Genomic DNA, 7,423 nt, shown 5'->3' with positions numbered 1-7,423 from the left:
TCGTAACATTGGGGGCCTGGTCCTGGAGAGGAATTCATTTGTTTGCCGACTACAGAAACCAGGAAAGGATCACAACTTGGAAGGAAGTAGCTGCGCTGTGGAAAAAGTTGTAGCGAGTGAAAGAGCCGTGGAATTTTAGTGCTGTGAAAATGGAGAAATTTATTCAGCTTGGCGAAAAGTTTGGTCTGGAAAGAGAAAAGCTGCTTGAATTTGTGCGTGAACAAGAAGAAAAAGAACGCGAAGAGAATCGTAGAGAGGAAGAAAAACAAGAAAAACGAAGACAATTGGAGGAAGAAAGAGAAGAAAAACGTAGGCGGTTTGAAGAAGAAAAAGAAGAGAAACGTCGATTACTTGAAGAAGATAAAAGAAGAGAAGACGAAGAGAGAGAAACTAGGCGACAAGAACGCGAACTAAGAAAATTGGAGATGGAAGCCGAGCTGTTGAAACAGAAAGAGGCTATTGAAGCGGCAAGAAGAGAACATGAGCTGGAAATTGCACGTTTGGCTGTGGAGAGTGCTGACGGACGTCCTGAAGTGAGAGAGGATCGGGTTAAGGCACCTAAACTCCCCTCGTTTGTTGATGGTAAAGACGATTTGGACGCGTATTTGCAGAGGTTCGAGAGATTCGCGGAGACGGCTAACTGGAAAAAAGATGGATGGGCATCGAAGCTCAGTGCTCTGTTGTCTGGAAGGGCACTAGAAGTGTATTCACGTCTATCGGAGGACGCAGCTAAGGATTATGACAGGGTAAAGATTGCGTTAATGAAGAGATATGACCTTACCGGAGACGGCTATCGTCGAAAATTTAGAGCATCCAAACCGGAAGTTGACGAAAGTCCGGAGCAGTTTATTGTGCGACTGGACAGATACCTGTTACGTTGGCTAGAGCTTTCGGATACTGCGCGAACCTTTGATGGTCTTAAGGACTTGATCGTGAAAGAACAATTTATTGACTCTTGCCCTAAGGATTTGGCAATTCACCTGCGAGAAAGGGCACCTGAGACTCTAGCAAAGATTGCGAAGATCGCTGACCAGTACTTGGTGGCTCATGGTAAACACTTGTTCAGCTCAGTGAGCAGAAAGCCAACAGTACAGCCTGAGAGGGACGAAGCCAAGAACATGCAGATTAATCCACCAGCTCTGCATTGCTTTAAGTGCAACACCCGAGGTCATAAAGCTGTCAACTGCCCAACTCTAACAAGAAAGTGTTTCCTATGTGGTAAGCAGGGACATGAAGCTAGAAACTGTCGATCAGGTGGACGCAGATCAGGAGGACAAAGTAAGGATGGTAACCCTGTGCAGCGTGGTCAAGTGAGTGCCAGTTGTTTAGTTCAGCCACCTGAGGTTAAACCTACTGTTGAAGAAGTTAAGGCCTGTATTAAAGATGATAAGCTGCTGTTAGCCTGTGGTAAGAAGATTCCATTGTTGAGTAGTGCTTGTGTTGAACCGTTAACTGGAGTGAGAAGTAAAATGCCTGTCGTGAAAGGTAGAGTTGGAGAGAAGCCTGTTGATGTCCTGAGAGATACTGGTTGTAGTGGAATTGTAGTAAAGAGGGATCTTGTGTCTGAGGATCAGTTTACTGGCGAATTTAATGTTATGCTGCTCATTGACAATACGGCAAGGAAAGTTCCCATCGCAAAGATTGATGTTGATACACCTTATCTCAAGGGCCAAGTGGAAGCGCAGTGTCTTCCCGATGCTGTTTATGATTTAATTATTGGTAATGTACCAGGCGCAAGAGCCGCTGACGACCCAGACCCAAGCTGGCAAGTTCCTGTACAAGAAGCTTGTGCTGTAACCACGAGAAGTCAAGCTAAGAAAGCGGGAGGACATATTCCGTTGAAGGTACCAGATACCAAAGAAAGTCCTGTAGTTGACAGAGAAAAGCTCAAGCAAATGCAGCGTGATGACGAGAGCCTACAGAAATTTTGGGAGAAAGATGACGTAGTTGTGAGAGGCCAGGCTGAGACTTCATTCGAAGTGAAAGGTGGAGTTCTGTACCGCGTCTACAAGCACCCTTATGTGAACGGAGGTAAACCCCTGAAGCAGGTTATGGTTCCTGTGCAGCTGAGAAGTCGAATAATGGAACTAGCGCACGGATCGATCATGGGAGGTCACATGGGAATAAAGAAAACGACTGATAAGATTCAAAGCGCGTTCTATTGGCCAGGCATTCAAGGGGACGTGACTCGTTATTGCAAGTCCTGCGATGTATGTCAGAAGACAGTTAACAAGGGTTCCGTACCGAAAGTTCCCTTAGAGAAGATGCCATTAATTGACAAGCCATTTAAGAGAGTAGCAATCGACCTGGTTGGACCTATTGTTCCCCCGAGTGAGGACGGTCATAGATATAAATTGACATTGGTCGACTTTGCAACTCGTTATCCTGAAGCTGTTCCGCTGAAGAACATCGATACTGAAACTGTGGCGGAAGCGTTGGTGGATATCTTTAGTCGTTTAGGAGTTCCTGAAGAGATCTTGAGCGACCTTGGTACGCAGTTCGTCTCTGAGTGTATGAAGGAAGTGACGCGACTTTTGAGCATTAAACAGCTCACCACGACTCCTTATCATCCTATGTGTAATGGCCTGACGGAAAAGTTTAATGGAACAATGAAGAGCATGTTAAAGAGATTGTGCAGTGAACAGCCAAGACAGTGGCATCGCTATATTAACCCGTTGCTGTTTGCGTATCGTGAAGTTCCCCAGGAGTCTACTGGTTTTTCGCCGTTTGAGTTGCTGTATGGAAGAGCCGTCAGAGGACCGATGTTTATTCTCAAAGAGCTTTGGACGAAAGAGTTGGAGGAGCCTGAAGTAAAGAACAGCTATCAGTATGTGTTTGAGCTACGCGAGAAGCTTGAAGATACCCTCAAACTGGCGCACACCGAGCTTCAGAAATCCCAGAACAAAGGCAAGCATTATTACGACCGAAAGACTAAAGTCAGGAAGTTCGTACCTGGAGATAAAGTGTTAGTGCTGCTACCGACCGACCACAACAAGCTCCTAATGCAGTGGAAAGGTCCATTCGAGGTTAGTGCTGTAGTAGGTCTCAATGATTATAGAGTGAGAGTCAAAGGAAAAGAGAGAGTTTACCATGCTAATCTACTGAAGAAGTATTTTGAGCGAGAGGATCCTGTTTCCGTTGGAGCAGTTGCTGTTGAAACGAACGCTAACATTTGTAAGAACGAACAAGTTCAGAGTGAAGTAGAAGAAGTTGACCCTGTGGATAGTATTGATTATCTGGAGATTGGTGGTTATGTCGCGAAAGAGTCAGTCAATGATGTGACCATAGGAGATAACCTTTCTTATGAGCAAAGAGCAGAGTTCATGGATCTTGCAAGTGAGTTTCAAAGCCTGTTCACAGAAGCCCCAGGCACAACAAGTTTGGCTCAGCATCATATCAAGCTTACATCCGACCAACCAGTTAGATCAAGACCATACCCAGTACCGTATAGCTTAAGAGAATCGCTGAAGGAGGATATTACAGACATGATGAAGATGGGAGTCAAAAGAGAATGTAGGAGCAGATTATCTAAGCAGAGTAGAGGAATAACTTAAGAGACACTGGACTGCCTCCTCAGTTGGTACTATCTAACCAATTTTTCGTTGTTAGTAGAAATTTAGGAAATTTCTTCTCAAGAGGGGGTTATGTTACGAAAAATAGTATTGCGTGACAAGCGTTACTTTCTAGAAGCTTCGCGAGAGTTCGTAGTTTGTTTATTTTTAGGTTCGTGCGTAAGCGTTTTTAAATCGGTGTGCTTTGTAATCTTTCTATAATTAGATTCATTACTAATTTGGAAAGTTCTACAAGTTTATTGTCAGAGTATATAAGTAGACGAGTACAAGCGGAGTGTTTTTCTAACTAGTTTTTCACAAGCGAAGAGAGTTGGCGTTGGCCGTGTTTATTCAAGTGTGACAGAAGCTGTGTGCATTCAAGTTGGCGGAGGCCGTGTAAGTTTGTCGAGTACGAGTTATTCAGAGTTTTACTTCGTGGAAACTACGTTCATTTTTGGAATAAATCTTCTTGTTGTTGTTCCGACAACCCTGCGTTCAGTTTAGTTTGCAAGCTACCTTTCCTCAAAACATTCGAACTCGTAACACAGTTTTGCCTATAAATTTTCGCACTCATAAGGTCTTACCAACTGGCCATTTTGATTGCACTTAGCAAGCGTTGATTTTACACTTCAGAACCGGAGATATGTTGTAAATAGGATGTTAGATGTCCATTTTATAGGAATTAAGTGCTAGATTGCCGATAGCTTAACATGTCTGGTTACGCGAAGCAGATTTTCGGTCGGTCGATTTTCCCTTGTGAGGCGGCTAATTTTAGGCGTCAGACGGGCGAAATCCAAAATCTCAAATAATTTCGCAAATCGGCCGTATTTCGGAAAATAAACCCCAGGAGGTTTGTAAACTCGTTAGTACCTCTCTATAGACGAAAATGAGGGTAGGTTAGGTTTTCAATTGTGGCCATGAATTTTCCGTTTTGCTCGATTTTCCTGTGCATTCTCTCTTAATGAACGAAATGATATACTAAATGAATCATATATTGAATTGCGGATATGAAATCAAGTGAAGCTATGATCCTCGCAGTTGTGAAGGCAATTTTGTCAATTGTGCAGAGAAATCTGGAATTGTCAAAATTGCGTTCATAACTGCGAGGATCATAGCTTCACTTGATTTCATATCCGCACTTCAATACAATTATGATTTATTTCATATATCATTTCATTCATTGATTCATTCATCACGGGAACATTGGAACCCACAAATGAGCATCTCCCAACGTCACTGGCTTCATGGCTCACTTGGTTAGAGCGTCGCACTGGCATCGCGAGGTCACGTGTTCAAACCCCGTTGAAGTCCTGACTTTTAAAGGCTTCTCTAGGCAATTGTCAATATTGCGTTCATAACTGCGAGGATCATAGAAAGGGTGAATGGAACGACCAGTTTTCATCTCCTTGTTTGGTCTGACAGTTATTTGTTATGTATCTGTCTTTGGCGGATCCCTTTCAGTCACAAACCCAGTGTATCATTGCAAGCCAAATCAATCTTGCAATTTCTTCCGATACTCAGTGAAAATCACTCTATTATTTTAGTTTGCGATTAAAGCGATTGCGCTAATCCATTCCCACACACAATTCGAAAAGAGTAGGGAACAGTGTTCCCGGTGTTGTGGTCTGACCTTTCCAGCATATGGTCGGCTTGGATATTAGCTTGAAGGGCTTCTGTGTCAATGAGACCACAATTGTGAATAACAGCCAGAAGTCAGGCTCCTTAGCCAAGTGCTAGAGCCTCGCTTAAACCTTAAATCTAAACCTCCCGCATTTTTGTCTCAGAGATAGAATACTTTTATTTTTGGTTTACAGACTTTTTCTATGGATTTGTATTTTTAGATATTCCGTGCAAACAGCAACAGGGATTCTATCGTCCGACATTACCTACAGCCTGCTATCAGAGCAGTGTCAATTCGTGTGAGACCTTTGGCATGGCATGTCCACATATCCATGAGACGAGCTGTACGGGCGCAATGCTGGTAAGCAGGATTTGATCGTGATCTTAGGAAGAGGATCACTCAAGAAGGTCTTTATAGTATCTCTGTTTATTTGAAGCGTAAAATGTTATTTTGTACAAGTCTCTAGTGCGAGAATCTTTCAAGTGACAGAGTCTTCCTAGCTAGGAAAAAAGAGGAAAGTTGTTAGTGCTAGAAAGACCCTCGCGCCATTTAGAAGTTGAACCTTCGATGGCGTTATTTTGAAATTGAATATTATATAGTAGAGTTTACAAACTAAGAAAAATCCCGTCTGTTAATTCACTATTTACTATGTAAGTTGGATTTGTGGACGAGTACCATGGACCCCACCGAGGTCGTCTTAACACCCAGAGACATGGAAGATACCGAGGGGCGTGGCTTTCACGTGTTAACGATGGTAAACAATGGTTTCAGATTGACCTCGGCATCAGGGCATTGGTGTACGGTATCGCCACGCAAGGAAGACAAGATGCTGGACAGTGGGTGAAGGCCTATAAGGTTATGTACAGCAGGAGTGGTGTGAGGTGGACCTGGTACCAAGTGCGTCGTAGAACTGTGGTGAGTAACATTAGGTTGAACAGGTCAATTCAGAGATGTGTCAGTTTTACTGAGAGGAAAGGTCACTACGCTTACCAGCGATCCCCCACTGCCTGCGTCGTTCAGTTTCTTCAAATGAAAGAGATTTTTAGTTACATGTATAAGGATACTTCAATTCTCAGATGACTGCTTTAGGCATCCAATTTGGCCGCCTAAACTTCAATTGTGGATACCTTGGAGTTCGCATGCTATATATAAATATTGTGACACCACTCGACACTGAGAATTTCTTCAACAAGTATGAGACTAGAGAAAAGGCAGAGAATGTCTCCGATTGAAAACGTCTTCCACGGCCGATTCGTAAACAAAAAAAGCCCGTAGTAAATACAGAATCTATATTCCCGTCGCTGAAAATTTTCACTTTAGTCAATGTTCTGTTGTTAGGTATTGACCGGCAACAGTGACAGAAATACAATAGTGCGGCACAGGTTTTCCGGGAGGTGCTGCACCAATGGCACAGACACATCGCTATGCGAGTTGAAATTTATGGACGTCGCCTCGGTAAATGTCCTTTATTTATGCTTACGAATGGACTGGTGTTGTTCACAGGTAAGCATACCTGAGCAAACGTGGAATAAGTAGATCGGAAGTTGTCTAATGAAAGAAATCGAGGCGTATCAGAAAGCTGGAGAAATTTCCGAGAGTCCGATTCCACGCTTTAATGCATACATGCTAAGTAGACCACTACCCATAGAGGCTTTTCAGGACCAACAGTTGAGAATCCCAACTGGCTGGAGACAAACCAGTTGGCTATTTAGAAGTGCAGCCGATAAATTGAACTAAGGATGCCCGGAACCAAATTCATCGAGTGGTCAGAACGGGTCTTAAACCCGGAATCTCCGGATCTCAGGACAAGCGCCCTAACCAGTAGACCACACTGCCTTACAACCGCTGCGGTTCATTAGGTCTTTAACGATCTAAGAGTTTATATTATTCCAGAAAGCAATCGCAATTCATTTTTTTTTTTCGAGATAGCGTCAGTTGTATAGTTAGACGCGTTGAAGAAGTACAATGACCTTTTTAGCGACTGTGCTCTTTCGCTGAGGTTTAAGTAACCACATCGTACATACAGGGACAATTTTGATATTTCGTCGGGGAATCATATTTCCTTTTATTATTTGAAATACCAGGCATGGGTTCTTATCCTCATGAACCGATACAAAAGCACCATTTTCGTTCTTAAAAAAATGATGCAATTTCATAATACTTACACCGAAAGACCGTGCCAAAGAATGGGCAATAGAAGTTTATGCCTGAGTAACCTAGCCGTTCAATGGCGGCAAGGCTGCTGGACACC

The sequence above is a fragment of the Montipora capricornis genome, chromosome 11, assembly GCF_036669925.1.
Source record: "Montipora capricornis isolate CH-2021 chromosome 11, ASM3666992v2, whole genome shotgun sequence".
In the NCBI taxonomy this organism is placed as follows: Eukaryota; Metazoa; Cnidaria; class Anthozoa; order Scleractinia; family Acroporidae; genus Montipora; species Montipora capricornis.
This window is presented reverse-complemented; position numbering follows the sequence as displayed.